At 47.9% G+C, this 19,365-nt stretch overlaps 1 long non-coding RNA gene across 3 annotated transcripts in view; it reads left to right on the forward strand.

Annotated features, from left to right (window-relative positions):
* Nucleotides 1–2,842: 2,842 nt before the first annotated feature.
* The window catches only part of LOC141944845 (uncharacterized), a 40,511-nt gene continuing 23,988 nt past the window's right edge, over nt 2,843–19,365 (forward strand). Inside the window, exons 1-5 of one of the 3 annotated variants that reach the window (XR_012629344.1) lie at nt 2,843–2,904; nt 3,500–3,600; nt 8,325–8,491; nt 9,709–9,971; nt 10,170–10,280. This is a non-coding gene — a long non-coding RNA (uncharacterized LOC141944845). Of the gene's footprint in view, nt 2,905–3,499; nt 3,601–4,507; nt 4,787–8,324; nt 8,492–9,708; nt 9,972–10,169; nt 10,281–11,971; nt 12,104–19,365 lie in introns of those variants that run through there. The other 2 variants (XR_012629343.1, XR_012629342.1) reach the window with 2 other exon arrangements.

The raw sequence follows: 19,365 nt of genomic DNA on the forward strand, positions 1-19,365 counted from the left end.
CTTACCCAGCGCCAAAGTCCACCCGTACCACCTTCTGTAGCACCCAGCAATCCCTGACACCAAACCTTAGCAGACGAGACAAAAAGGAGGCGTGTGGGATGTGTTCACAGAGGTGACGCAGCGTATCGGAGACGGAAACAGAACCGTCTCCCTGGGTTGAGCATCTTTTCTGTTACCTCTGCCGCAGCTGCCTACAGCAGAGCAGGGTTGATTACTGTGTGAGAGGAAAGCTGCTGGAAGCTGCTGGACTGCTAGCCTTAATCACAGCCCAAGGGCTACATAACAAATAGCATCTTTTACCACTTTATTAGATACAGCGGCCAATAATTTGACGAGTAAAAATTGATTTTTTTCCCCTTACAAACTCCACATGAGCCGCCTGGACATTAATGAACCATTAAATTTCTCATCCCTTTGTCATCAGAGAATGCTCTGGGAATTTCCCCTTCTTCCCCTACTGACAAACCAGCTCTTGCACTGCCCATCTGCAGGTTTGAAGATCTCTGTACCACTGCTAATAAGAACGAGGCAGTCAAATTCTAAATGGGGCGTTACTTAACGAAATCTTTTTCTTCTTTATTTTGTCCTAAAGCCGGTGCTGTTGTCTCCTGAGGAGTTGAAGGAAATGTGCAGGACTAGTTCAGCTGCCTGTTGTGCCCTCTGCTGGAGTTCAGGGGCTGGAGGGAGGCTGAGAAGGTGAGCGGTAGTTTGGATGCTTCACTCAGGAGAGTGGGTTTTGCCTCACTCGGCGAATTTCAAGGTAGAATCCTTGAGAATCAGCCACGGAGCAGAAAGACGCTCAGGAGATCTGACTGATTTATAAGGAGAAGTTCCGGAGAACTCAGGGACACATCATCCCATTGTGGAAGAAGAAAGGGAATTTTACAAGATGCATTTTATGCTTCTCTTTAGGACAAAAGAGAAGCTATAAAAACATTGCTTAGGTACTTGGGCACAAAACACAGAAAGCCAAAGCTCAGCTTGCGATAAAGCCAGCAGCAGGCATTAAGGAAAGGGCTGGTTATGTGGGTGGGCAGGGGGTGTTGGAGATATCTTGACTTCAGTGAGGCTTCGCTAGAGTGTCTCCCACAGCGTGCTCATTTGGAAGGTGAGGAAGTATGGGGTAAACAAAAGGACTGCTGGGAAAATTGGCTGGATTGCCAGGCTCCGAGGATAGTGATCAGCGGCTCAACATCCGACTCGTGGCTGGTAATGGGTAGCCCAGGAGTCAATACCGGGGCTGATACTGTTCAACACCTTTAGCAGTGACCAAGAGGAGAGCACAGAGTACACCCTCAGTATCTCTGCACGTAACACCATAGTAGGGAAAGTGGCAGAGACAAATGGCAGGACCCCAACCCAGAGAGACTTCGATAACCTCAAGAAAAGGACTGACAAAGACCTGTTGTGGGACCTTACTAAAGACTCATCTGAAGTTCCACACCAGGGCAGAATTGCCCTATCTTTCAGCAACTGGCTGAGCAGCAGTTTGCTAAAAAGGACCTGGGGGGTTATGGTGGATGCCTGGTTGAATGAGCTGACAGGCCGCTCTCACTGCAAGCAAGGCAAACTGAACAGTAGATCACATTAGGAGGAACACAGCCAGCAGACCACAGTAAGTTCCTGTCTCCTCCTGCACAGTGCAGCCGAGCCCACAGCTGGAACAGTATGTTCAAAGTATGTTCCCATACCTGGAACAGTATGTCCAAAGGAGGATGTGGAGAAACTGAAGAGGGTCCATCAGAAGGTTATTGGATGGTAAAGACCCTAGAGCTCATGTCCTGTGAAGAGCAATTGAGGGAGATGGACATGTTTAGTCTAGCAAGGAGGAAGCTAAGATGTCATCTAAGAGCTGCCCACAAAGTACTTGAAAGGCAGGGCCAAGCTCTTCTCAACAGTGATCGAACTGAACAGTGAGTGCCGGGCTGCACTATGCTCTAGCTGCACTTATCTTCCCTCCTGTCTCCTGGAGAGACCTTGGGCCTGTGTTATAGCTTGTATCTGGCCCTGTCTCCTCACCAGGCTTTCTGGATGGACCCTGGAACTGGTTCATCACATCACCTGGTTGGGGGCTGTTGATAGACACTGCTCAAGACCAGTGGGACTGTGCCGGCGGGGTGGGTGTGTGAGGGTGTGTGTCTGTGCTCTAGTGACCCTCAGCTCGGGGTTTGTCCTTCCCTGGGGAGTAGTTTCTTCCCCTACCCCTTGTTGCTCCTTGATGTTTCACAAACCTCTGTTTTCAAGGCCAGAATTGACTCAGACCTTCCCTTCAGCATAAGGAATAAACCTTTACCTGGTCGAACCTCTGACACTAATAGCCTTTGACTGACTGAATGTATCTACCAGGAAAGCACATGCTTCAGGGGATTTCTTTGCTTCAGGTATTTCCCTTGGTTAAATCGAAGGTGATGCTCAAATCATGTTGGATTTGTGTTTGGAACTTTTAATGCTTTTACGTAGTGAATGGCTATATTACAGAATTTGATATTTGGTATTTATTACAGGATGATTTCAGCTTGTTTTAAATCTTGCAGCTTCATGCTATAGCTTATCTTGTGGTTGAAAAAACACACACACAAAATCCTAGTAGCTGTTGCAGCAACTGAGCCACAGAGCATCGTGAACAGTCCTTATTCCTTGATGAGAGTCAATTTGGATGCCCAGCAAAGGCTTAAATGTAACATTAACCATTTGGCTGCTGATCAAAGATGTTTGAAAGGGGAGGGAATCTTCAAATTTCCAAAGCAGAATCAATCTGCTCTGAGTGAATTATCATTTTGATGTCATGAAGCACTGATGCCTGAGGAAATTCAATCACTTCTCTTTTCTTTCATATGTATCCCAGAAAGCCAGAAGAGAGTGGCAGAGAGAGAAATGAAGAAACAATCACTCCTCCAGAAAATGGTGAGATACCCTTGTCCTGCAACCTCCCTATCTATACCCCATTATAAGTATCTTTAAAACTGATTTCATTCACAGACAGAGCCCAGGACAGCAGCCCAATGTTTCTCTCTCTTCACAAAATCTTGCTTTATAAGCTCTATTTCATAGTTTTTCATAGTAACTTGCAGCATGGTGTGACTAGGTGCCAGCCTTGTGCAGACAGAGGGGCAATAGATCGATGTCTTCTGTAAAAGCACCACCTTTGGAAGCTGAATTGCACCCCAAAGGCTTTGCAGTTGCTTTCCCAGACCTGCAGCAACTCCCTGTCTTATATACATGGGAGTTGCAAGTGTCCTCATCACCCTCAAGTCTGGAGTGTTTATTTAGGTGCCACCACAGGCAGAAATTCATGCGGTCTCTCTCCTGCTGAAGTCTCATCTACAGCCTAGAGCTCAGCTTAGGAAACTCCGTAGCTGGGTAGAGAAGTGTCCGAAGACATACCAAGCTTTAGGCACCATGGTTTTAAAATTTAAAATTTTAATTTTAAATTTTAGAAAAATTAAATTCTTAACTGAATAATAATAATGTGGACAATATTTCACTGTTGCAAACACAGGTTACCGGGTAAAGCTGGGTGGAGATTCCTGAGGAAGAGATGATCTGAAACAGAAGATAACAGTAGTTATTTCCACAAAGCTTAATGCTTTCAGATGGGAGGTAAGACTATTACCGCTGTTGAAAAGCAGGAAAAACTGAAAGGGGAAAATAATTATCCTGGATTCTAGTCACAATCAAAAATGTGCACTTTGAGATTTAAATCATTGGGATGTTTCACTTCACTTTCGGCAACAGAGTGACACCCTCGTGTCCCTTTTCCTCACACAAGCCGGGCAGGGCAGCAGCTCCACGCTGCCTTGGGGGGGCCATCACCCCCCTGACCGCCCCAGCACCCACACAGTACCCGCGGGGCGCGAAGGCCTTTGCGGTTTGGAGGGGGGGGAGACCACTTCTTCGGGGCTTTCCTTTGGGAATTCAGGGTGTCACCCAGCCAGGCAGCCTCATCTGACAGCGCTACGTGTCTTAAAATGTCATGGGATTGGTAGAATCCTTAGAAAGACAAACATCGCTTTTAAGTGCTTTAATTCACCATTTACCAAGGTAACAGGGTCACTTTGACGGTTTACTGAACGTCTTGAAGGCTTAGTAAAAGATGGGACTTAGGCTCCCAAGGATTTAATTAATTTTTAATTTTTTTAATTTGAAAATTTAGTTTAACTTTTTAATTTTTTTAAAAAATTTTTAATTTACGCGGGAGAATGCCCACAGCGAGGCCTCCGCTCCCCGCGGCAGCGCCGGGGCGCCAGATGGCGCCATGGCGGCACCATGGCGGCGCGATCCGCCGCGGCGGGCGGGGCCTGCGCCGGGGGGGGCCCTGAGGGAGCGGCTCCGCCGAGGGCACCGCCAAGGCGGAGCCCGCCCACCGAGGGCCCCGCCGAGGAGCCGCTGCCACCGGGGTCCGCGCTGGGCCTCGCCGGGCGGCTGTGGCGCCGGCGGGGGTTTGGGCAGGGATCGCTATCCCGGCACGGCAGTGGCCGCCGGGCGGGAGCGGGGAACACCCCCCCCCCCACCCCCCCCCCTCCCCTCACGCCCCGGGGGTGTTGCGGCCCCGCAGCCCGGTGCTGGGTGGGGGAAGCTGAAGCAAGTCTAAGGGGCACTTGAGGCCGCAGGGTGGTTGTGGGGAGGAGGCAGGATTGGGCGGGGGGGGATCGGTCGCTTGTGCTTCCCAGGGCCACACAGGGACAGCTGCATGGTGCCTCAGCACACGGGTCCTGCCCTCAGGCTCACCCCGCCTGGAGACCACCGAGAAACACCGACATTTCCCCCTCAAACTGGATTGCATCAGGTTAGAACTGGCAGAGAATGTGTGGGAGAAACTCTCTGTGTGGTGGGTCTCTTTCAGGAAGACGGAATTTGCCTTTGATGCTATTTGCTATTGGGAGAGGGGAGAGAAAGGAGAAAACAGGTGCTTTTTTTTTTTTTTTTTATTGGAAAGAAAACTTCCACCTTGTTTTACATGCATTTCTACCCACAATCTGCTTTAACAGCCCCTCCGCTCCTGCTGTCACACACAGTGGTGGTGGCTGCCATCACCAGCTGTCCATTCATGCCTTGTGCTTTGCTGTTTTGTTACCAATCTTAGTATAAAGCCTCACACCACAGATTTCCTAGGATCAAATTCTGCCTTCCTCAACTTTGCAGTTGGACTAGAGGACCTTCAAGGTCTTTTCCAACCGAGATGATTCTGTGAACCCCCACCCCACTCCTGGGTGGATTCTTCCAAGCTGGAGCAGTTGATCAGTCACCAGAACATAAAGGATGCTCCTTGCAGGGTGGTGGAGCGGAGAAGCCCTGTGGAAGAGCAGGCCCAGAGGGGTTTGCGCAGTTCCCTCACTGCTGTGCGTGGTGTTCCCTCATCTTTGCCAGAGGCTCGTAGAGTGCCGCCATGGGGACGTGAAGTGTCCTACGTCCGGCCATTTCTAAACAGCCTGATCTTGCTCTAAAGTCTTTACGTGATGTAGTTTGCCATACAGAACCTGATGGGTGTTTGCCTGGAGCGGGATGTCCAGCAGTGTGAGATAAGTGATGAACGCTGGTTTTCCTCTTACTCCGAGTGGTGGTTTGTGTCTCCCCATGCTCTAGTTTCACTGTCAGTCCAACTGGTGTCAGTGCCAACAAGAGGAGCAGTGATCAGATACAGCAGAGAGCCAGAAAAAAAAAAAAAAGGGGTGGGGGGAATGTTAGTTTTCAGTGGGATCAATTCTTCCTTGCTCCAAATAGTTGAATAAGCAAACCAGAGGACTTGGCCCTGGCACAGGAACAAACAGCGTGGGCAAGGAGGGAACACAGTGTCCACATCAGCTAAAACTGCTACTGGAAACTTGCGTGTCAAAAGACACCTGGAGGGCTCTTGACATGAAAGTTGTTGAGACATAATCTTCCACACCTAGACATTTCTGGATTTACCCAGTGAACTAAAAGTGGAGGAGCTGGTAGTGGTGATAGCAACACACATTCACTGAGTGTTTTTTTTCCTTGAAATGCATACTCACAACACTTTTTACTTAAAGAAAGAACAGGAGAAAGAAAAACCCCCCAAACCAAACCCCCCCCCCAGGCATGTCAGTTTTTAAAATATGGCCATTCTATTCCTGGATTGTTTTTTTAGTGCTGCACCATTAAATGCAGAAGTCTTTTCCACTTCCCTTTCCCCTCTCCCCTTCCTGCAGCAATATACAGATGGACCTTAGAGAGAGAGAGAGAGAGAGGGGAAAGGTGCCCTGTTGATTCTTGTGAAGATGTTGCTTTTGTTCTTTCTTTGTTACTAGATTATGAGATGAAAACAGATGTTTCTTCTCTTTACAACGCACCGTATGGCCTGTCTAAACATAAGGAAAACAGCACTTCTGCAGACAGTGCTAAGTCTCATCAAGGCTGGAGTCATCTTTATCATGAGGCAGTTGCATTGTGGTAGATACTTTGATGAAATCTGCATCCAAAGTCTTGCAACATCACGGTTCAGAATTTAGTTGGCTTCTGTTTCCCTTACAAAACATGTAATTTCCAATATTCTCTAAAATTATTAAATGACTGAATGAATGAAGGGTGGGGGACATATGTGTTCGTCTTTCCTGCACACAAAACAAACGCATGTCCATTTGTTCAGAAAAATAGTTTGCTAGAGATCTATCTACCAGCCAGTGGCTCACATGTAGGGAATACCTTTTGCAGGGGATTAAGTGCTTTATCTTGTGAGTGAAAATGTAGTGTGAAAGCAGACAATAGATTTTGCTTTTTAATCCAGGTAATGTTTGTTGTTGAGATTTTGTTACAGTCATTTGTAGGTTGGGATCCTCTGTTTTCAAGTTTCTAATAGAGCAGCTGTGGCTGCCTGACATAGGAAAGAGCTCTCCTTGGGCAGAAGAGAGGAGTACCGGAGCGGGCCCTGGTTTTGTGACTAGGAATGCTGAGGACACAGGGATATTGGCAGATGGGAAACACTGAGTATCGCTTGGCCAGAGACATCAGCGCACTGGGAGGAAAAATCCAAGTCCAAATTAATACGCTCGTTTAAACAGTTAAAGCCTTGAAAGCATTCACACTAACAGTCAATCATGTTTCTCATTTAGCAGTTGTGTTTCTCCACAGGACGTTCCTGAAAGTTTGCAGGGAAATAGCTTTGGCTTTTATTTAAAGCTATTTTTTTTTTTGCTAACAAAAATAACCTTTATGCTTTTCTCTTGCTTTGGCGTAAGTCTGGAAAATCTTGACTCCTGAGCACCAGATGGGTTAATGCAATAACATTTCTTACCGAAACAGCTGATAGTGGCCAGGTGCTATCTGACTAGTGCTTGATGCCAGTGACCCTCTCCCCTCATCTCGGCGTTTTCGGATGGCAGTCATACGGCCCCAGAGGCCATGCCATAGCGGCTAATTCGCTGCCCAAGGCATCTGCTCCTTGGCAAGCTCCGTGGGCATCTGCATAGGTGGCTCATAGCTTTTCTTTCTGTCACAGGGCCAGGTACCTGGGGGCACAGCGGGGGACCTGCTTTGCTGTTTTTTTCTTTTGGGTTTCTGGAGCTTCCTGAATAAACCGAGAGGCGTTTTCTTTATAAGGAATTGGCTGTACATCCCATATGTCCTTCTATTGTTCATGCTGGGATAATCTGCACTGAAACAGGATCTTTGTTTCCGGCACCCCTGTCTCTCTCCCTGTACGCAGGCTGAAGTCATAACCCTCTCCGGGCGTCCTTAACGTTGGTTACTCTAGAAGCAATTGTGTTTTTGTAGACAGCTGTTTATAATTTCAGGTCTATGAGGGAATGAGTGACAAATTTAAAGAAACAAAGCTACTTGGGAGACTTTTACCCTATTTGCTGGAAAGAAGTAAGGAAAGTTTGGGGAAAATAAAACAGCTGGAAGGCAGGGAGGCATCGCAAGAAGTGGGTCGTTGCAAAATGAACCTTATAAGGGAATAGCTGCTTGGTCTCACCAAATTTAGAGGACTAGACGTAGAAAGGCATAGTAGATAATTGCGTTTTGCACCAGCTTGAGGCAGGAAGCAGGATGAAACAGTTTTGCAGCTCTTGTAATAAGCTATGAGGTGGATAAACCATGTGCTATTTGTTTTTTTTTGAGGAATGGAAAAAAGAAGTCTCCCCCTCTTGTCATTCACCAGCAGGATGGCAGCATTCACCTTCCCCCCCTCCCCTTCCTCAGGCTCATCTTCTGTCAAACACCTCTCCTCCCCACTTCCGAGGCTCAGCTCCCCTTGTTTTCACCACAGGTTACACGCAGTCCCTCCCAGTCCTTCCAGTGAGGTGATGGGTGGACGTTGGGGTTGTGTGCTTAATGGTTTTTATCTGTTGCTCTTTGCTTCCTAGTGAGTGTTCCTGTGGGCTTCCCAGTGTTGCTCCCTGGTGCGGGACCTTCACAGGCTGCAGTTCCTCAGGGGTGTCCCTGCCCCAGTGTGCATCGCCTTCTTGAGTGCGTCTCCAGCCGTGCCCCCCAACATTGTCACCCTCCACGTTCTCCTAATGCTTCTCTTCACGTAAGTCCTCACATATCTTCTCTGTATTTTTCCTGCATCTCTTCACCTGTCTCCAAACACACCTCCTCACTTAGCTCCTCTCCTCACGGCTGCCATTCATGCTTAAATATGTTGGAGTGGAGGCACCACGTGCTCCTTTGGTTGGAGTTTTGGCTCACTGTGGGCCACGGGGGGCAGCCATGACTGGCCCAGGGCAGTTCATGGCCTCCTCCCACACAGGTCACTCCCACAGCCTCTGCCACTTAAACCCTGCTAGTTTTGCCCAATTTACCTCCTTTTTCTCTCTGCGCAACAACCTGCCCATCTCCTGCAGTGCACTGCTGGCTTCTGTCTCTAGGTTATCCCAGGATTTACTTGCAAGCAACACTACTCTTAAAACATAGGTGATTATCTTGTATGAATTACATACTGGAAAAAATATAGGGTTTTTTCCCCGTCAAACCTGTGTTCCTGGAATCACATGATTAAACTTTCACTATATTTTTAATGCAAACTCATAACCCTTGTGCTTAAAGAGAAAATCTTGAAAATATAAACTCTAGAAGGCAAATAAAAAAAGAAATACGGGAATTATTTTCGTCTCTTAGCTTTTGGAGCCAATTCATAATGTGTAAGCCCTAAGGGTTTGCAATACCATGGAAGGAGCTGCTTCTCTGTTGTGTCCATATCTGCAAAACTATAATAACCTCTGTAATTCTTTTGTGTTACATCCCTACCAAATATGTTAGTTTACATTTCAGCACATTTTTGTCTGCTTAGGTCACAGCCTACAGTGCTCTACAAATTACTAGTTGAATAGATACATGCACAGTGGTAAGAATGGACTTGCTGCAAAGCATGGTCTGCGGCAATGAAGAAAAATCTGGATTTAAAAGAAAAACTGCCACTGATGTTGCCCTTTATAGAGAGTATCATGGGAAATGAAAATGCTCAGAATCTCTGAAAGTATAAGCTCTTAATTTTGAGTCTCTTCTGCAAGACATTTTTCTTAAGAAATACCTAGCTCTGCATTTTCCCCCATAATGCTATCTTCACCTTCCTTCAGCAAGTTCAAAAATTTCTTAATGTGCTTGTCAAGCCTAACTCAGCTGTACCTCATTCAGGGAGATATCACTCCCATAGTTTAATAACTTCAAGACAGCCAATCCTGTCCTATTTTAATGCTAAAAGCTATTTACATCAGAAACCATTGACCAAGAAACTAATTTCCATTCCAGCGATGACCACGGCTACACTTTAGACTTCCTGCAGAGATGGGTCTTTTAAATCCGCGTTTTGCCCTCGAGATTTTTGTCACATGTTGAAGCCTTGACCATCCAAACAGTATAGACCGGAAGTTCACATGCTGTAGCAACGTATGTAACTGTAGCAGTGTGTAAGGGAGGAGGAATGCACCAGGCTGCTTACTACTGCTCCTTTTTCTGGATAGAAAAGCACCATCACTCAGCTTGGGGCCTTGCAGGAGAACATCAACACAAGGGTAAGTCTTCATGAATAAACACGATATTGTCAGATTTTCCCTGCTCTTCCTCGGGGGGTTGTTATGACTATACCTGTGGAAGCAGGCTCTGGACAAGGAGGGTTTGCTTTCCTTTATTCACTACTCAAAACCAACTTGGGGGGATAGGTAGTTGTGATAGCCACAGGGGTGTGGCAGCCTCACCTCTGTTTCTCTTAGGATCCTCCATACGCCTTCGAATGGCAACACAACCCCTTCCTGCAGGTGTGAGGGGAGATTTGGAAAGATAAATGTGAAGGCATGGAGAAGGGCAGCTGGATCAGAACTCAGGTAAGCTGCTGCAAGACCGCTTTTGACCCAGTTCCAGCGCATTCACCCAGTGAGATCCATCTGTGTAGTTCTTTTGGATGTGTGGAGAGGGAAGTCAGGCTTGAAGCTTAAGCCTGGAGCTGTGTGCAAGTAAGCAAGGTGCGTTTCTGAAGGGTGGAGAAACCACCTTGAAAGGTTATGTATGAAAATGTAGGTGTCCAGGGCTAAATTAGCCACTGCTGGCCAAGGCTAAATGCATTTTAAGGTGTTCTTAAAATTGAGACGTTTGATTTGACATGGTTTAATGAATTTGTGTGTCCTCAGTCTACTGTGAACTGACTTAATACCAGTACAATTCTGAGGTATAAACAAGACCTAAAAGAAGAAAACAAAAATCTCAATAGATTCTTAGTCTTTACTTAGTCAGGAATTATTTCCTCTGTGCAGTAGGTGTGGTCTGTTACAGAACTACAGAGCAGCGGAAAAAGCTTTTCAAATATGAAGGCTGAAGGGGGGGGCCATACTGTCCTGAGTATTACATGCCCTGACAAACAGATCATTAGTTCCAGCTTCTGGAGTCAATTAAATATGGAAAATAATCTGGGTGCTCATGTAAAAACAGAAAAAAAAGTATGCAAGGGCATGCTTTGGAAACTTTGGGAAGTTGAAGTCAGACTTGCAACTTCTGAAGCCCTGATTCATGGTTCCTGAATGTGTGGGATTGCTGATGTGGTCAAAGATTTGACCCTTAAAGCATGAAAGGCAAGTCACCTCCCAGGGGACTCTGTCATGAGGCCTGTCTTGCTTGTGCAGCATATTGGAAGCCCAGAAGCTCCACATTCCCAATGTATGCATGTGTGTGGGGAGAGGTGTCCCCGTTTTGTTAATTCTTTTTTACACCTTGATAGCTATCAAAGCACTGGTTTCTACCTCACTCCTTCCTCACTGCCCGTCTTCCATGTAGACCTTGCAGCAACACGCTATTATTTTCTCCCCAGTTTTGGGACTTGGCTGCAGATGTCACCTGGCTCTTCCACGTTCTTGCTGATGTCCAGGCTATTCCCAAGGAGTAGTCATCAGAGGAGGACTTTACTAAATGACTAATCCAAGATCAAACAGCGGGGCAGTAGCGGAGGCAGGAACTGAAATCAGGTCTTCTGACTCAAGTTTCTCTTGGCTGCAGTCCCCGGGTTACACGGCAGAACTCATTTGTGCTGGAAGTTTCAGCAGTCGCTGAGACAAAACTTCATTTTCTTTCCCTGAGATACCATATCTGTGTCATCCTGTTCTCTGCCTACTAGGAAGCAGCTTCTTAGCATTTGACTTTAAAAAGGGAAGGCGAGCAGGAGCTGTTTCTAAGTGGTTACACTCTTTTGATCGATGAGAGAGGTGAGCCAGAGTGTGTTCCAGTGACCTCCTGCTATATAAAAGCTTGGCCTGCTTGACAGGACTTCTGGCTGCTGAGTAGCTGTGAGTCACAGCCTTTACCGCTTGGATTCGATGCGGATTTTTACATCAGACGCTGCGGAAACGAGGTGGCCTCTCAAATATTTGCATTGCTTGGCAAGCTAGGGTAAACGGGGGTGGATTCAGGAAGTTCTGGCAAGGGCAAGCACAGCTGGTGTTAAGGTCTTTGCAGGGCTCCTTTGTGTGTGTGCGTGTGTGTGTGTGTGTTTGTAGGAAAATAGTGAGGCCCCTTGATTTTTTTCCAGCCAGGGTTCCTGGGAAAGGATGAGTAATCTGGAGATTTCCTGTGACTTTTGGAGCGAAGAAAAAAAAAACACATCGCCTTTTGGGGAAATCTTCTTGGATCTTCCACCATCCCACTTTTTTCCCTGAGCGGCACAGAAAGCTGTCTCGGTTGGTCTCGGTGCAGCTTTGTTTATCGCTGCTCGGTGGCTGGTGGATACTGCTCAAGAGCAACGCGAGCTGTGCTCTGCAAATCACTGTTCTCTGCCCTCGTTTGCCTGGAAAGCCCAGGATCTGAACCGTACCCTTCCCACAGCCTCCTTGTGTGTGTCCTTCGGGAGTGAAACTCCGCGGTGGGCGCGCGTACCGGCGGTTGAGGTGTGCCTGGCCTGGGATGCTGGGAGCGTTTCCCTTTCATGTCTGAGAGCATCAGCTCTGCGAGGGAGGGACTGTGTGGCCACGGAGGTTTTTTTGCACAGCACCTAGCATGGCTGGCTTCGGGTTCACGACTGAGTCAGCTGGGTGCTGCTGCGCTGCAAATGAGTCAATAGTAATGACAGAAGAGATGGGGGGGTTTCCTGTTGGCTGAGGAAGAAAGGAGTGTGGTACCTCAACTCTGAGCTTATTACTATTTATTATTTGACTTGCAATACTGCCTGCAGGCTGCCCTCAGGGACAAGGGCTCTGTCGCGCGAGGCACGTGCACGCAGCAAAGGCAGAGCCGTTCCCCACCCTGAAAAAGGGCGTTCTCCAACTGAGCTCAAGCTCAAACTGAGTTGTTTGAGCTCTTTGAGAGCAGGGACACTGTGATGATACAGGGACCAGAGGGTAAAGCGAGGGGTGTTGCTGCAACTCCACTCATAGGGAGTTTAGACATCAGGCGTATGTCCAAAGGACCTGCTTCTATTATTTCTAGATGCTCGTCACCACTATTTGGCCACAACTTTCTCTAACTAGTATTTCTCGATGTGTGCTTAGCCATTTTACGTTCTGAGTGCTTTACAAATATTATGTAATTAGGAAAATAACTCTCTATTTGCACAGGCAATTGCACAACCACATGTTCAAAATTCAGCCTTTGGAAATGTAGCCTCAACTGAAATTTCCTTATCTGCTCCTAACTCTCCCAGCTGCTCTTCCCAAAATAATTTTTAATCCCCTCAACCCCATAACTGACTGTGATGATGGTAATAAAATGAATACAGCCCGGGCAGATAAACTGCTTGCCTCTGCAGTGCAAAATAAATGGAAAGTAAGGGCTGGTAGGAAGTACATGTTTTGAATTCCAGCGTCAGTCCATTTGCTAAATATGCTGGCCTTTAGTAGAAGAAAATCAGTGCAAAACAAACAGCCGCATCCCCCAGCGCCTCATCTCCAGTTGCTGACGACAGAACCGAGGGCTCAGAAACAACCCACGTAGTTGCTTCACTTTCTCACAAGCCTCAGTGTTGTGCCAGGCTGGGGCCAGGGAAGGATTTAACCTGGACGAAGTGTGAGCCATTGGCACAAAGCTCGAGACTTATCTCCCTACCCAAATCCAGGGTATTTTTGTTTGTGTTTCCCCCCCACACCACCCTCTCTCAAAGGTTAAATGGTTCCCACAGGGTGCAAGAAAGGGTTATTGAAAGCAGCAGGTCCACTTTTGAATATTGCACTTCTGGTAAATCTCTGATCCAGCATCTAGTGGTTAACCACTGATACAGGAAATGACATTTAACGTTTTATCACTCAGCCAGAAATGGAAGAACAAGGCAAGTCTGTATGTGGTGAAGATGGATCATTGCCTGCTACCTTCCCCTTAAAGGCATATCATGCCATTTAAAAGGAAATGTTTTTCAAGCCGGGGCTTTTTTCTCTCTTTGTGTACCTTTCTGCTTAAGGCAGACCAAAAACCTGGAAAACAAATCCTCTTCTTCCCCCCTCCCCGAGGTTTTGCCTGTTAAAATAGGGGTGATGGCCTTATAAACAACTTAAATCCTCTTTCCTGCTCTTTTGTGTCTTTTGGAAGTGTATCCCAGGCCCTGGAGGAAGCTGGGGGGGATGCGGAGCCGGGGTGGGGGGGGGAAGAACCGGGAATGGAAAATTCAGGTTTCAGTAGGTGGCACTCTGGCTCAGGGCTCAGCCTGTCCCTGGCATGATGGGCTGCGTTTGGTGGAGGCAATCGGGAGCAAATGTGCTAAAACGGCAAAGGAAGAAAAGAAAAAAGTAAAAAAAAAAAAAAAAATCAGAATACAGGGCCGGAACTTCAGCAAGTATAAATTGTTGTGGTTTATTGATTTCAGTGTAGCTGCATTGGTTTACAGCGATGAGCACCTGCCTATTGTCAGCACAGGCAAACCGCAGCGGCCGTGCTCGCTGTCTGAGCGGCTAAAACTTCGTCTGGTTACAGAGTGCATATTCAGGAAGCAAGCAAGCAAGCTCCAAAATTAAATCCTGTGTCACAGTCCAACTAAATCTCAAGTCTGCCAAATCTGCCTATATAAATTCTAACAGTTTCAGATGTTTTCATCATACATACCGGGGTGAAAAAAAAAAAAAAAAAAAAAAGCAGCAGTGAGGCACTTTCCTTCTGCAAATAGGATATGTGGGCAAATACTTTGTTTTTTTTAGCTGTTCCGGAGGCCATTTTCACCTAATGACACAGTGTGAGACATTTTCCAAAGAAAGAGCTTCACAGATTGCCAAAACTTTCCTGGAAGTGAGCACATTAGAAAGCAACATCTTAAAGGTGGGCCAGCCCTCCTGATCTGTGGGGCTGTGTAACATGATTTTCATGTGCCCAAGAGCCACAGGAAGCGAATGCTTGAGAGAGCTAGTGGCCGGCAGCAGAGACCTCCATGAGAAGTTCAAAGGCTACCGATGAGGGCAGCTCTCCAGAAGTCCTGCTGCTCTCTGGCTTGGCTGGAAGTGAAGCTGGATGATGGGGTGAGCACTTGGATGCTGGAAAGCTGGCTTGCTCCATCCCGCGGCAAGGATCTTGGAGCCCACTAGCCAAAACCGACTAGCACAGCCCTCCTGTAGTTTAAGCACTGTCTGGCTCATACTGCTGGAGAGCCATCCTTGGAACATCACACTGGTAGATCAGACAGAGGAAATAAAAATGTCTGTAACCTAGAGACAAGCTCAGATTTGTGTTCAGGTGGAGGTTCACTGTGAACTGGAAATGGAGAGTGAGGATCTGTGGTAAAACAGTCAGTGGACATCAAAAATGGGTAAAAGAGAAAAGCGTAGTTCCAGCTCTCAGCATGCTCGCTGTTCAGTTGGAGTGTAGGTTCTTCAGCCTGCTGCTAATTTTCCTTTTCGGTTGCGGAAACTTGCTTGAATGCAGAATGCAAAGTGGGAAAGCTGTGGAAACTGCTTGGAGCGTGCGGATGAGGGCCCTGCAGAAACACACGTGTGTCAGCCACAAAGAGTGAAGATGCACGTGCGCTCATGGAACCAGATTCTCAGCCCATAACGCAGCATGTTTTTGATACCGTTGTGATGTATTTTGTGCATCCGAGAGCCTGCCCTGCTAAGGTGTCCTGGTCTGTGTAGAAAAATCTCTTCTCTCCAGCCTTGCAAAGCAGTTGGGCGCAGGTCCTGCCAGAAAGTCTGCAGAGACTTGAGCAGGTCTTTGGCTTCTCTGAATGTTTGCCTGCAAACATCGACTGGCAGGATCAGAGCCTTGAGCTACGCCTTGGGAAGTGCTACTATTTATCTCTGCACTTGATTGCACCCAATTACTTGCTAAGAACACGTTCTTTGAAAAAAGATCGGGAGCTGGATCTTTCTCTCATTGTGACTCTGCCAGCTGCCGTCCCCAAAGCTATTTTTAATCAGACAAGCTTCCCCGTCCCTGCCAAAAAAACTCGTAACAATTAATAACAATAAAATGAAGGTAGCCTGGATAAATGAATCGTGCTGGCTCTATAAATCAGCAGCAAAGGCTGCTAGGGAAGATCAGCGCTGCATCATTAATGTGCCGTCTTCCATTTTGCTATAGCCTCGGTCTCCTGGTTCACGCTCGGTCCCTGCGCGTTGTGCTGCCGGCCTCCGTGCTGCCTGTCGCAGGTAGGCTGGCAGATGGGCACAAGCACCTCCGCACAGCGTGTTGCTTTGATCCATCTCGTTGCGGATGTGAGGTGGGTATAAATGCTCCCTCTTACGTGCCCATCATGTTGCCCTGCTAAGTTCCTTAATTCTGGGAGCAGCAAGTTGACAAGAGAGCTGCACCCAAAGTTGGCTTGGTGGTTGGGTTAAGTCTCGGCACTGTCATGGGGCAGCCACTGGGGTGATTATTTGCCTGCGGGCATGTGCGTCCCTGTGCTGTGATCCTGGCAAAAGCTAAGTTTTGTTGGGCTGGATCGGAGCGTGGCCTCCGAGGACAGGCTGCCCAGGCCGTTTCAGGCAGTGATCCCATTAAGCAGTAGGTGGTACTGTGCACTCTGCCAGCGAGATGCGGAGCTGACGGAGGTTTCCCCGCCCGGGTGCAAGCTCTTGCCTTGCCCACGTGAGGTAACAAAACATTTCCTGGCAATTTTATTGAAAAAAAAAAGAAAAAAGCATAGGGGGGCGCCAGTCTGAAGGTACTGTCCTGGCTGAGTCCCAGGCTGGGTGTCTGTATTTGGTTTGCTTCCGTATAGACTTCTTCCCGCTGGACAACATATTTCTCCTCAACCCCAGCTCCAAACTGTTTGATAACGTTGCTCTTCGGCTGTTATGCCCTACTGCAGAGCTGGAGGCGTCCACTGGTGGGGAGCTGCACAGTTTCAAGGGTTCTGGAAGGAAAGATAAATAGGAAACGGAAAAAGAGGAGGAAAAGATAGGAAAGAAGTAAATGAACAAACAACCCCACCACCTCCAGCACAAAACCAGTCCCCCAGGAGCGTGTGACTGTTACACAGTCAGCGAGGATTGTTTTCCCATGTCCCATGGGGTGGCATGATTGTCTCCTGGGGGAAAAAAAAAGCAGTGAAACTGCTCTGTCGACACCTCAGCCAGCAAGGGCACTGCGGAGATCACCTGGAAGAGCATGAAAGGGACAGCAGAAGGACCGAGGAGAGCCTGGGCGGCCCTGGGGGAAAGGAAAGGAGAAAGCTAGCTCCTGTTTTGCTTGCCTGTAAATCTCACATCCTTAGGATCCTTTTTCTCAGCGTGCCTGTGAAATTGAACCAAAAGTGGTGTCATTTCTGAACTTGCTGCTGGCGGTGGCCATCTTGCTGCAAAAAGCTATTTGGCCGGCCATGAGGAAGCACAATGCGAGAGCCTCAAGCAAGCCTTGCCTCCTCCAGGCTCTGAGACTTGTGCAGCTAGCAACAAACAGAAGGGAATACATATGTTTTGCTCAGATGCTTTCTTTTACAGGTGGAAATCTCTTCCTAAAAAACCCAAAACAAAACAAAAACAAAACCCACAAATCAACAAAGCCACTACTTTGTGCTTGCTTCTGAAAATAATTGCCAAGGTGATGTTCACAGGACCCTGGCAGGTGATAAAGTTGAGGTGGGTGGCAAGATGCAAGTAATGGTGCTTATCTAATAGGCCCCTTTTGCAAAGCAGCAAAAATCCCTCCGTGCCTGCCAGTGGGGGAAGCAGCTACCTCTGAAACCGTGTACTCAGAAAACTCTTACTTTGTTCTCCTACCCAGAGTTTCTTATTGTAATCTATGACACAAGTACAGATCTATTTCAGACAGTGGTTTTAACTTAAATGGGTGAGTATCCAGATATTTTCCACTGGAAGTATAGTGCTGTGCACACTAAAATGGAGTTGCTTCTTCTGGACCACTCTGAAGCCACCTGTGTACCTCCCCCAGCCTCAGCCAGACGGTAGCCACCAAGGTAGGGTACGTCTGCGCTGCTGGGTCTGCAGGGTGGAACGATTTCAGGGCTGGCCCTGAAGAGACTGCGCTGCAAATCTGCCGGTGCGTGGCCATGTGGATCTCCTGCCACCCAGGTTATTTCATTAGCATCTCAGCAGCGCGTTGCCACTTCTACACTGCTAGCAGGAACCAAATGAAAGCTAGTTTGAGTATACGTGTACAGCTGACAAATTGCACCGTAGTCCTACTAAGCATGTATTTTGCTCTGTGCCTGTGCATAATCTCACCTTAAAGGTAGCACTTGTTTGCATGAAATGAAGTAATACATGAATGGTTTTCAGGCTGGAGACTTAGTGTTGTAATTATTCTGAGGCATGGTCTCTACAGTTAAGGTGCTGAGCACAAAGGCATGCCAGCCTGGCCGAGTCCTCTGCTTACATGTGACAAAATGTCCTTTTATTTATTGCGAGTTGGAGAGGGACCTGGGGTGTTGATTGCCAGCCGGCTGAACAGGAGCCAGCAGTGTGCCCAAGTGTCCAAGAAGGACAATGGCATCCTGGCTTGTATCAGCACTAGTGTGGCCAGCAGGGACAGGGAAGGGATCTGACCCCTGGACTCGGCACTGGTGAGGCCGCACCTCGACGACTGGGTTCAGTTTTGGGCCCCTCACTCCAAAAAGGCCATTGAATGACTCGAGCGTGTCCAGAGAAGGGCAACGGAGCTGGTGCAGGGTCTGGAGCACAGGTCTGATGGGGAGCGGCTGAGGGAACTGGGGGGGTTTAGTGTGGAGAAGAGGAGGCTGAGGGGAGACCTCATGGCCCTCTACAACTCCCTGAAAGGAGGGTACGGAGAGGGGGGATGAGTCTCTTGAGCCAAGGAACCAGCGCCAGGACAAGAGGGAATGGCCTCAAGCTGCGCCAGGGCAGGGTCAGACTGGCTCTTAGGAAGTATTTCTTTGCAGAAGGGGTTGTTGGGCGTTGGAATGGGCTGCCCAGGGCAGGGGGGGAGTCCCCATCCCTGGAGGGGCTGAAGAGTCGGGTTGACCCAGCGCTGAGGGATCTGGTGGAGATCAGAACAGTCAGTGTGAGGTTAATGGTTGGACTGGAGGATCTTCAAGGGCTTTTCCAACCTAGATGATTCTGTGATTTTATTAGTAAGATGGTGTTCCAGAAAGGGAGAAACAGATACACTATGTTCTTCGCTGAATGCTTTGGTGTCATCTGTTGGCAGAGGTGCTCAGAAGACCTCAAAATACTAATCCCAAAAGGAATGTGACATGACCGAGGTTGCCTGTATGTTTTAAGAGATGAAAACACTTTTTTGGGAGAGTCGTGGAAGGTAAGCTGGTCTGATTTGGCCTCGCTTTGCATGACTGGCACTGCACAAGCTCTGCACACGCATGCACAGAGGCTGTTGAAGTGAGTGTGCGGGCTCTGCATGGCTCCTCCTTTGGGGAGTCTCAGCTCTCCTCATCAGGTGTGAAATTCACACCATCCCCATTCAAATTAGCCCCCAGATGGTCATCTCGGCTGAAAGGTCATGGCCAGCCTGCAACACCAGGGCTGGACTGTGCTAATGTGGTGGTCTGGCAGCAGGCTGGCGTGGAGTGGGTGT

This window comes from Strix uralensis, chromosome 5 (assembly GCF_047716275.1).
Source record: "Strix uralensis isolate ZFMK-TIS-50842 chromosome 5, bStrUra1, whole genome shotgun sequence".
Taxonomy (NCBI): Eukaryota; Metazoa; Chordata; class Aves; order Strigiformes; family Strigidae; genus Strix; species Strix uralensis.